We start from the raw sequence: 11213 nt of genomic DNA, 5'->3' as shown, positions 1-11213 counted from the left end.
ACCGCTTTGACATAGGACCAAAATTTCTTAGGATTTTCTGCCAAGTCAGTACATAGAACTTTACTTTCGAATTCATTGAACGCCTCTCGCATAGCCCTCCTCACACTACATTTCGCTTCACGTAATTTTTGTTTGTCTGCAAGTCTTTGGCTATGTTTATGTTTGCTGTGAAGTTCCCATTGCTTCCGCAGCAGTTTTCTAACTCGGTTGGTGTACCACGGTGGCTCTTTTCCATCTCTTACGATCTTGCTTGGGACATACTCATCTAACGCATATTGTACGATGGTTTTGAATTATGTCCCCTGATCCTCAACACTATCTGTACTTGAGACAAAACTTTTGTGTTGAGCCATCAAGTACTCTGAAATTTGCTTTTTGTGACTTTTGCTAAACAGAAAAATCTTCCTACCTTTTTTAATATTTCTATTTACGGCTGAAATGATCGATGCAGTAACCGCTTTATGATCGCTGATTCCCTGTTCTGCATTAACTGATACAAATAGTTCCGGTCTGTTTGTCACCAGAAGGTCTAATATGTTATCGCCACGAGTCGGTTCTCTGTTTAACTGCTCAAGGTAGTTTTCAGATAAAGCACTCCGTCTTCAGGCCACAAGTGGCCCATCGGGACCAGCCGACCGCCGTGTCATTTTGAGATGAGGATGCGGATAGGATGGGCGTGAGCTCAGCACACCGCTCTCCCAGTCGTTCTGATGGTTTTCTTTGACCGGAGCCGCTACTATTCGGTCGAGTAGCTCCTCAATTGGCATCACGAGGCTGAGTGCACCCCGAAAAATGGCAACAGCACATGGCGGCCCGGATGGTCACACATCCAAGTGCCGACCACGCCCGACAGCGATTAACTTCGGTGATCTCACGGGAACCGGTGTATCCACTGCGGCAAGGCCGTTGCCAAAGAATGTTACTTACAGCACCGTTATAAAGCCATCATACGTATCACATCAGATGTTGTTCCTAACGAGGCGCTCGTGGCAGAGACTGGAAAGATTCTAACACTAATCCTAGTCCTGTCACAGGGAAGCCAAGTATAACGCAACCGCAGAATGTTAAATACCAAAAATTACATAAACCTACTGAGCAGCCTTACCCTCTGGGAAGAATTTTGAAATTGACCGTGTGTTAACCTAATGGACAGAGGGTATCGAACCTCAATTTCGTACTATGGCAATTAGTAGAAAGCAGAAAGACTTTAATTTTGTGAGAAAAGAAAGCAGTAAAGTTCCCTTAAATGGAACAATAAACGGTCGACAGCCTAATTAGGCATAATAATGTGAAAGCATTATTTTCAGTCGATTTAAATATACTGTAGCAAAAGCGACTTTCATAAATGCTGTCTTAGTAAAGTTCCATGACACACACATCTACCAGCAGAAAAGCACAGTAGATAGCAGTAGCTATTAATAGCATAGGTTAGCCATCACAGAACTGTAAAACAGACTTTACTCCTGTTAACTATAATTACTACCTCAACCATTAATTAATTCAGCACAAAATGTTCTCAAAGGCCTCACGATATTAAGAGACAGTGGACAAGATTTCAAGTTTGGCTAACACATACACATCACAAATGCAGTAATTTAACACTGTACTAAGACACTTCGTGTTCACTCTACTTTGGAAATGTTCCAGATTTCATTAGCAAGAAGCATACTCAAATTAACTTTCTCCTACTAGCAATGTTTCAAATGGGGGCCCCTTAAACTGTCCCTTCCTTTATAAGCAACTTATGCACGCATTTCACAAACACTTTTCATCACATTAGTACTGAATTCCATCCCTACTTGACATTATTTATCTTCCAATGCTTTATAGTAATATACGCTGGCAGTACTCTTAATTAACTTAATAAATACGTTCAAGGTAAAGTACAGTTTCAAATAGGTTTAGCAGTATGTTCCTTTTTTCATTACTTGAGAAGCAAGTGATTTTAACTATCAACATTCATACTCTTCAGCACTAAACTTCGGGAGAATCAGAGTAGCAGCAAATAAAAGCAAAATAAAGCTTTTTAATAAGTTCGAAATAATGTGCCTCAGTTTTTATCTGTGAAATAAATGATTTAACTAGCAACTTTTATATGCTTTAAAGCTGAAACTTAGGCACATTTAAATATAAACAAGTTAGTGTTCTTTCATAAACAGGATACCCGGTCTTAAACACATTTCGGAAAGGGCCCTGCTTGGTATCATGAAGAGAACAGTTTCAATGTTCAAACACGAATTTTGCGACACTTGAATTATTCTTGCGAGAGCACGCACAAGTTTACTGGATGACACTTGTATACATATCTGATCTCTAAGATTGGTGAAGCATGGCGCAATAGTGGTTCAAGCACGCGGCGGCTATCTGGTTTCACTTCTGGTTGATTTATGCTCTATTTAATTCGTTATTAGTCATTTTTAGAGCAATTCCAAATGCGATAGCACCATGTTACAGTCGGAACCACATGTGAGGCCATTCCATCATAAATTCGGATTCTGAATGCCTCGCTTGGCACCTGCAGTGTTGACTGCACAACTGCTGGCCACTGACTGCCTGACTAACTCCCTCTCTTGGCACCCAGATTGACTGCCACTCCCACCTTATCTCGCGCGTCGAGAACCTTCTGTAGCGTAGGGGGTTCCCTATGTTTTTTTATTTCAGAATACAACCAGTTTTCTACATACAATTTTGTTTCTACAAACAGACATATTTTATAAAATTCCATTATTTAAACACAGCGTTAAGTATTTACAAAGTGTACATCATAAATTTCAATTTCCCTCCAACAATTCAAAGATCTTAACTCATACAGAATAAACACTTCACAATAAATTTACACTGTAACAATTACTAATAATCGATAATGGTGTTACAAGTTTTATTTTATTTTTGACTTGAGCATTGCTGCCCTTAACTCGGACCATTGCTGTTTCGCAATGTTATTTTTACGGTTTATCAAAATTTCATTCTGATGAAGACAGTCTTAGTAAGTGTCGATACTTAGGTCGTTTACCAAACAGTAATTTGTTTCATTATGACGTCTCAATGAATACCATATGCAAAGGGACGTAGCATGTATTTCTACATGAAAGTACGAATTCAAAAGTATTTTACAGTATATTTTCGATCACAATGTACCCAGAAAGGTTCTGCGTGGTGGGACTACCCCACCGTGATTAAAATTTTAGTTTTAGTTTTGTATTTTAAAATTATTAGCAAGACCGGTCAGAAGCCGATCTTGGGATACATAAGTTTGCGTTACGGAGAAATATAGGAACCGAGGCAATACTACTATGATTTCCTTTAGAAGATAGGTAAAAGAAAGGCAAATCGTCGTTTCTAGTGTTTGAAGATTTAGAGAAAGCTTCAGACAAAATTCGAGTGCACTCTCTGAAATTCAGAAGTTTTAGAAAATAGTACAAATAGCGGAATTTGATTTAGATCTTGTACGGTAATCAGACTCCAACACTGCGCCGACGCGGACTCTTCCAGTATTTGATGCACTAAATACTTAAAAAAGCGTTTGTTATTAAGCTGTTTTTAAACGTGCACAGGTGTTATAAATATAATATAAGTGTTGTTAAATTATTGGAAGTGTTAGTGAAGTATAAAATAAGATTAAACGGGCTAAGAAGCGTATTTTTCTTCCTGCGCCTTTAGCACAAATCTTAGGCCTAATTTCACGCGCGTGAATCGTAAGTAAGTACTGAATTAAACTTATATGTAATCACCAGTTTTTTTCAGTAGTCTTTCAATTAATTTATATCTGCCTGAATAGTTTCTAGGCTCCTTTGTTTACGTTTTAGTCAGTACTTATATCAGTTTATACGATTTCTGTTTTTACCATGAGTGAGAAGTGTGTGACATGCCGTAGGATCGTTAGTTCTGGGGTATGGTGTGATGGGTGCTGTAGTTTCTTTCATTGGAGCGAATGTAGTGGCGTGATATTGTAGGATCTGCAGTAGAGATAGGAAAATACTGGAACAGGAAGGGAAAATTGCAGCTCTTCAAGCTGACCTAGACAAGGCAAGGGAGGACCTGGATAGGTTAAAGAGGGAGAAGGGTGAACAGAGGTGGGAAGTGGCAATAGGTCATAGGGGGAACAGGCAAAGGAGAGCATCAGACAGCTTTGTGATAAATCTTGAAAATAAATTTGACCTGTTGCCTCAGTCAGAATCGGATGAGTCTCATATAGCTGAAGCTGTAGAAAGGGCACAACAAGCTTTCAAAGACTTGAAGAAGATAGGGAAATTTGTGAAGAGAAAGAAAGTTCTGTTGTTAAGTAGTTACCATAGTAGAGGTGTTGGCCAACTACTTCAGGAAAATCTAGGTCCAGATTACCAGGTCACAAACTTTTTCAAGCCTAGTGCAGATCTGGGTCAGGTAACAGAAAATGTAGGTTCTTTAATGCAAGGATTTCACCAAGAAGGATGACGTGGTTATAGTGGGTGGTCAGGGAAATAACATTCACAGAGACTCTGAATATCCCATAGAGAGTGACCTGGTGAAGATAGCATCAGCAACGAAGCATACGAAAGTGGGATTTGTGATTGTGTTCAGACGCCATGATCGCCCTCATTTAAAGTCTTCCGAAGGGAGGGTGAGCTTGGAGTTGGAGTGGTGCTTAGGACGGATATAGGGTCCCACATTGGATTGATTCCTGTGGATGCTATCGATATATTGGACTACACTAGGCATGGCCTTTACCTCAATAGGAAAGGGAAGGGGAAACTGTCTGGGTAGATTGAAGAAAACTTAAGGGGGTACACTGTCACAAGCGGCAAAATACCAGTGGTCGCAGGTGTCAGAGGGATGCCTCTTTTAGGATAGGGTAGGGGGCAAGAAAACGAGTTTTAAGAGAGAATGGCAGACACACTCAGTCAGAGGAAACAGATGAACAGGAGTCAGATTTTAGCATACAGCCTCCATTTGAACAATGTTTAACAGAAAGTAATCAGAAACAGCCAATTCATCTTCGCCAAAGCAGTTATAATCCAATTAGTATTCAGCATCAGTTATCTTTATTACACTAGAACATTTCCAGGACTCAGAAATAAAGTTGATGAACTACTCATATGTATCGATGAAATGAATTAATCTAACCAAATTGACATAATCTGCCTCTCTGAACCCCTGGTATAGATATGTTAGACATTTCAGGATTTAAGCTAGCTTCCTACTTCTGCAGAGTAGATATGGTCGGAGGAGGGGTTGCCACATTTATTAAAAACTGCCATAAATTCAAGAACATTTACATTAATAAATTCTGTTTAGAGCAGCATCTAGAAGCATGTGCAACAGAAGTAGAGTTCCACAACACATCCTATATAATAGTAACTATTTACCGAGCACCTGCACGAAATTATAATCTATTCATAAATCACCTAGAAGCTGTTTTGGGTTATTTAACAGGAAGAAACAAAGAAATTTTGATTGCTGGTGACTTTAATACTGATTTTCTAAGCAATCTTTCAGTAAACTTTCACTGCAGTTAGTAATGTTGTCTTTCAATCTAACTCACACTGTAAACTGTCCAACTAGGATCACTAAATCGTCAAGGACAGCCATTGATAACATTTTTATAGACAAATCAAGTGAACAAAACCATATTAAAAAACCTGTTATAAATGGCCTATCAGATCATGATATGCAGCTCCTTGTTTTAGATGTAAATTCGAAGCAGATTATCAAGACTGCTAAATCTGAGTACAGGAGAGTAGTCAGTCAACCAAAAATTGAGTGTTTTAAAAAACTGCTCACAGATATGAACTGCAAAAATGTTTATGGTGCTCATGACATGAATGAAAAATATAACACATTCATGAACAATGTCAGTACCATGTTTGAAAACTGTTTTCCTCTAAAAGTTACTCAAATTAAACAGAAGTCTATAATAAAACCATGGATTAAACAACGAATAAAGATTTCTTGTAAGACAAAAAGGACAATATATCTGTCGACCAAGAATAGCTCCAATGCTGATGATTTAGCTAAAGAGAAGGAATACTGTAAAATATTCAAAATGTAATTCAAACAGTTGAACAAATTCACTATGACAAGGAGGTAGCAATGTCAGGGAACAAAATAAAAACAATATGAGATATAGTGAAAGAGGAGACAGGTATAACCAGACAGGAACAGGAGCAAATAGCACAAAGGGTAGAGGACACATTAGTAACTGGTGGGCATAGTGTGGCAAATCTATTTAACAAGTAATTTATATTACTGATAGAATGGGACTGTCAGAATCAGTAAATAATGCCCTTGAATATCTGAAACTAGCCTTTATAAATAGCTTAAGGTATATGAATATGTCACTCACTTCACCAAAAGAAATAACTTCCATAGTAAAATCTTTAAAAACAAAGCACTTTAGTGGTTATAATGAAATGTCAACAAAGTTAATTAAGGCATGTTCTTGTGAGTATGGTTACTTATGTAACCAGTCAATTATAACTGGGACATTTCCTGACTGGCTAAAATTTGCAGAAGTTAAGTCTCTGTTCAAGAGAGGGGATAAAGAGATACCATCAAACTATAGAACGATTTCACTTTTGCCAGAATTCTCAAAAATTTTAAAAAAAGTAATGTACAGGCAGCTTCTCAACCATCTGACCCCAAATAACATATTATCCAGTTTGGATTTCTGAATGGTTCTGATATCGAGAAGGCTATTTACACGTACAGTGAAAATGTACTTAATTTATTAAATAACAAGTTATAAGCAGCAGGTATTTTCTGTGATTTGTCAAAGGCATTCGATTGTGTGAACCACAACAACCTTTTAAATAAATTAGAATTCTATGGTGTCAAGGGCAGTGTTGCAAAATGATTGAAGTCATACCTTGCTAACGGGAAACAAAGGGTGTCAGTGCAAGGGACTAGTCAATTAAGTCATCAGTCATCATCAGAATGAGAAGAAATTACATGTGGTGTCCCACGAAGATCCATCTTAGGGTCATTGCTTTTTCTTGTGTACATTAATGATCTCTCATCAGTTACACTGCCAGAAGTAGAGTTCGTTTTGTTTGCAGATGACACAAGTATTGCAATAAATAGCATGTCGAGTCTAGTTCTGGAAAGATCTGCTAATGATATTTTCATGGATATTAATAAATTATTTAAAGCCAACTCACTGACATTAAACTTCGAAGACTCACTATATGCAATTCAGAACCTGTAAGAGGTTTCCACCGAGCATACACATAAAGTATGAAGAAGAGCAGGTAGAAGGGGTTGACAGTCTTAAATTCCTGGGATTACAACTTGACAATAAATTCAGTTGGGAGGAGCACTTCACAGAACTGCAGAAATGCCTTAACAAATCTGTATTTGCAATTCGAGTGTTAGCAGACATGAAAAACCTTGCATACTTTGCCATCTTTCATTCCATAATGCCATATGATATAATATTTTGGGGTAGCTCTTCAAGTCAAACAAAAGTTTTCAGAGTCCAAAAGCGTGTAATACATATCATTTGTGGAATAAATTCACGGGTGTCCTGTAGAAACCTCTTCAAAAAACTGGGTATACTAACTACTGCCTCTCAGTGTATTCACTCCTTAATGAAATTTGTCCTAAATAATATACCTCTTTTTCCAACAAACAGCTCAGTTCATACATACAATACCAGGAACAAAAATGATCTGCACAAGGACTGAAAAGCACTTACTTTAATTCAAAAGGGGTCTACTACTCAGGAACACTCATCTTAAATAATTTGCCAGCAAACATAACAAATTTACTTACAAATAAAGATCAGTTTAAAAGGAGCCTGAAAGACTTACTAGTGGCCAACTCCTTCTATACATTGACGAATTTTTAATAGAAACAAAGGATGTATTTTATATATTCATACTATAAGTATTGTTATCTCAGGTTTAAAAAAAAAAAAAAAGATCATTTGACATGTTCCACATGTACGGATCTATGGAACGAAAAACTAATCTATTCAAATCTAACGACAAACAGTCGTGGTACGTGAAAGGCAGTCAGTAGCTGAGAAGAGAGTACGACAAGCTTCTACCCAGTCCGAGATATTATTCAGTCTCTAAACTAAGCGAACAGTAAGGAAAATCCAGCAGAAATTTGGAGGGCGAACTAAGGTTCAAGGAGAAGAAATAAAAACTGTGAGGCTCGTTGATGGTATCGTGAGTGTGGCAGAAAGGGCCAAGGTTTTGGAAGACCACTTAAATGGAATGGTTACTTGGAATGGTAGGGAGCTGGAATCTGGGACTGAGAAGGGGCCAAGCATAGACAAAATAATTCTTCTAATATATGAGCAATACTTATCTGTCACAGAGGCTAACTTAACTTAAAGAGTTACGAACCTGTGTGATCTCGGCAAAGGCAAAGTAAAGGCTTCAGCTCATCACATTGTCCCAGCAAATGAACTTAGGCGTTACTTCACATTACATACAACGACAATTGAAGCAGAAACGAAACAGAAACTTATTGATTACTTCATGAGACTAAAAGATTGTAGCGACGAAAAATGCAATATAAAGGATGTTACTTGAAAACACCATCAAAAAAGACATCATGCATATCAGATCAAAATCTACTGGACACAATTACATCACAGTGCTAATAATGAAGCTTATTATTGGTCCACTATTGCCCACAGTAGCAGGTATCTTCAACCACCTAACCACAAGCGTTTCCTATGAAGCCTGGAAACCAAGGCTAATTAAGTAATTACAGTATTAACTCTGTTACTTTGTTGTCAGCGTACTGGTCACACAATGTTACTTCAAACAGTTAGGTCGTTTTAATACACTTGTAATATCAAAATTGTTATTTCTGAGCAACTATGATTTAACAGATAATGTATGTGTGAAATCCTAGCCTTACGTGTGAGGGGGGCCTGTTAGCCCTAATCAGATCAAGCTTGGTAAATAAAAAATGAAAAAAATTAAGTGAAATTACGTTCACAGGAAAGCTCAAATACTGTTTCTATAATAGTACACAGAATTCCTCTTTGTGGTCAAAACAAAGCTAAACCTTTGAAACCTATAAACGTTAGAAAATCATCGAGACTAAAAACTGTTTTGGATAGTTGTAAATCAATGATAAAAATGTTAACACAATTTAAACATGAGAAAAAGCTTGAAGATAGCAGAAAATGCAACTTCTTTAAGAGTCTCCAAAACATATGCACATGAGTGGCATTAAATGTAGGTAATACATAAATAGCAAATATCACTCGGTGCTTTTAATCTTAACTAAGAATGAAAAATGTTAAAGATATCTGAACCTTTGCATACACGAAGCAATAGTGACGGTAGAGGCAGATCTGTCTATATCACAAATAACTGAGGATGAAAAATGTTAAATATATCTAAAGCTAGGAAGTACACACAACAGTAGTGCAGTTAAAGGCGAAGCTTTCTTAATCGTGGTTAACAGACAGTGAAATATTTTCAGTCACACCTAAACCTAGAAAATACACTTACCAGTAGCGCACTACAGACAATTTTTTTATATGAAGATTATCAGACAGTAAAAAAATTAACGACACTTGATCCTAGAAAACATGCACCAGCAGTCTAGTGAAAACCAAAGACAAAGTAAAATCGATGCCATCTCACAATCAAATGAACGTTTAACTCGGATACGTCCTTAAGACCGGGTTGTTGACCCATATTAAGGGCTTAGGACAAAACAATTGCCAACGATACAAGCCATGTCAGCTAACGACACGATTATGAAACGGAATTCTGTAACAAATAGCAAAGCATGAGGGTTTTCACGAAGTACGGCGGCCACCTTACCTCACAGAAGAGGTGATGCTAGCCATTAACCCTGTGTGAGGCCCAGGAGGATTAAGGAAGTGTATGTGATCACATGCACCAAGTCCAGAATACGACCCACTACTGCAGAGGCAGATGTAAGTGACGAATCTCCAGTAAGCGCAGGCACACTCCTCACAATGAACAACCGCCATTCAAACACAGCAAGTAGACATCCACTGTTAGCAAACTGAGACTCTGATTCAGTGAGACTAAAAACCCAGAGATTCAGCTCCATCAGACAGACGTCAAGTTTGATAGTTTTTTCTTTATTTTTATTTCATCCCCCATGCCCCATATGGGCTGGGGGAGAGCTTTCTGAAATACTGGTGACCTCCTCTTGAGCCAACAGACAATAAAAAACGAAATGAGACAAAAAACAAGAAAGGTATAGTGGAGATATTTACATTGATTGAAAAGTTTTTTGAAGGTGAAAAATGAAATGGCTTTCTAATATTTATCCCCGTAGTTGAGTCTATATTTATTATCTACACTACAAAATATCTGCAATTTTTGTCTTACACAATTTTCTCAAAATTATACAATTTTTATACGAATTTCTATTTATTTAAGTGATGAGACGTCAAGATAAATCTGTTGTAAAAGTTTTGTTGGTGTGGTGTGCCGGAAGAAATACAGGTGTAGCATATAGAACGTATTCGGTCAAAAGTATACCATAGTGGAAGTGAGTTGCAACAGAGCCAGCTGCAGGCAGGTAACAATGTAATGCTTTGGGAAGCAAAACACAGCCGAGAGGCTATGCAAAGCAGAGCCAGCTGGGTGACGTATAGCAACAACCAGCATTGCAATATACTGGCGGAAAGATGGAACCCTTTTCTCACTTGCCACCACAGAAATGTTTAGAGTATATATCTTAAGCCCTAAACGGGCACAGTCTGAAGGGTATAAGCCATTCGTGTACTAAAATATGCTCTTCTCAGTATCACAGCTTACACCATGAGACCGCGACACCCAGTACGACATCCCTGAATGCAGTATGGGGTCTGCTGTTCGACCACGGTACATGGCAGGCTGCCCAGAGGCACAAAACCAGCCGTTGCGGGGCCAGAGAGCCACCCACTCACTGGAGGGAGGTCACGGCCGCTCATGTGGCATTTGCAGCTGCACGGCTGCACTCTGACCATGTTCGAAGCTGAAGATATAGCTGACAGCAGCATTCAAGTGATGCCATGCCCAGGCCCACTCTTTGCGCTATCACCATTGCCAGGCATCTGTTGTTTCGCATGAAAAGCAACTGGAATCCTCCACGAAGCTGTTCCTGGTGTACTACAGGGGATCTCAAGTTGATTCCGTATTTCTAGATTTCCAGAAAGCTTTTGACACCGTTCCTCACAAGCGACTTCTAATCAAGCTGCGGAGCTATGGGGTATCGTCTCAGTTGTGCGACTGGATTCGTGATTT

The 11213-nt window shown here is 38.4% G+C and overlaps 1 pseudogene; it reads right to left on the bottom strand.

Annotated features, from left to right (window-relative positions):
* Positions 1-793: 793 nt before the first annotated feature.
* LOC126279190 (5S ribosomal RNA) lies at positions 794-911 on the bottom strand (annotated as a pseudogene).
* Positions 912-11213: the final 10302 nt, after the last annotated feature.

The sequence above is a fragment of the Schistocerca gregaria genome, chromosome 6 (genome assembly GCF_023897955.1).
Source record: "Schistocerca gregaria isolate iqSchGreg1 chromosome 6, iqSchGreg1.2, whole genome shotgun sequence".
NCBI lineage: Eukaryota > Metazoa > Arthropoda > Insecta > Orthoptera > Acrididae > Schistocerca > Schistocerca gregaria.
This window is presented reverse-complemented; position numbering and strand designations above follow the sequence as displayed.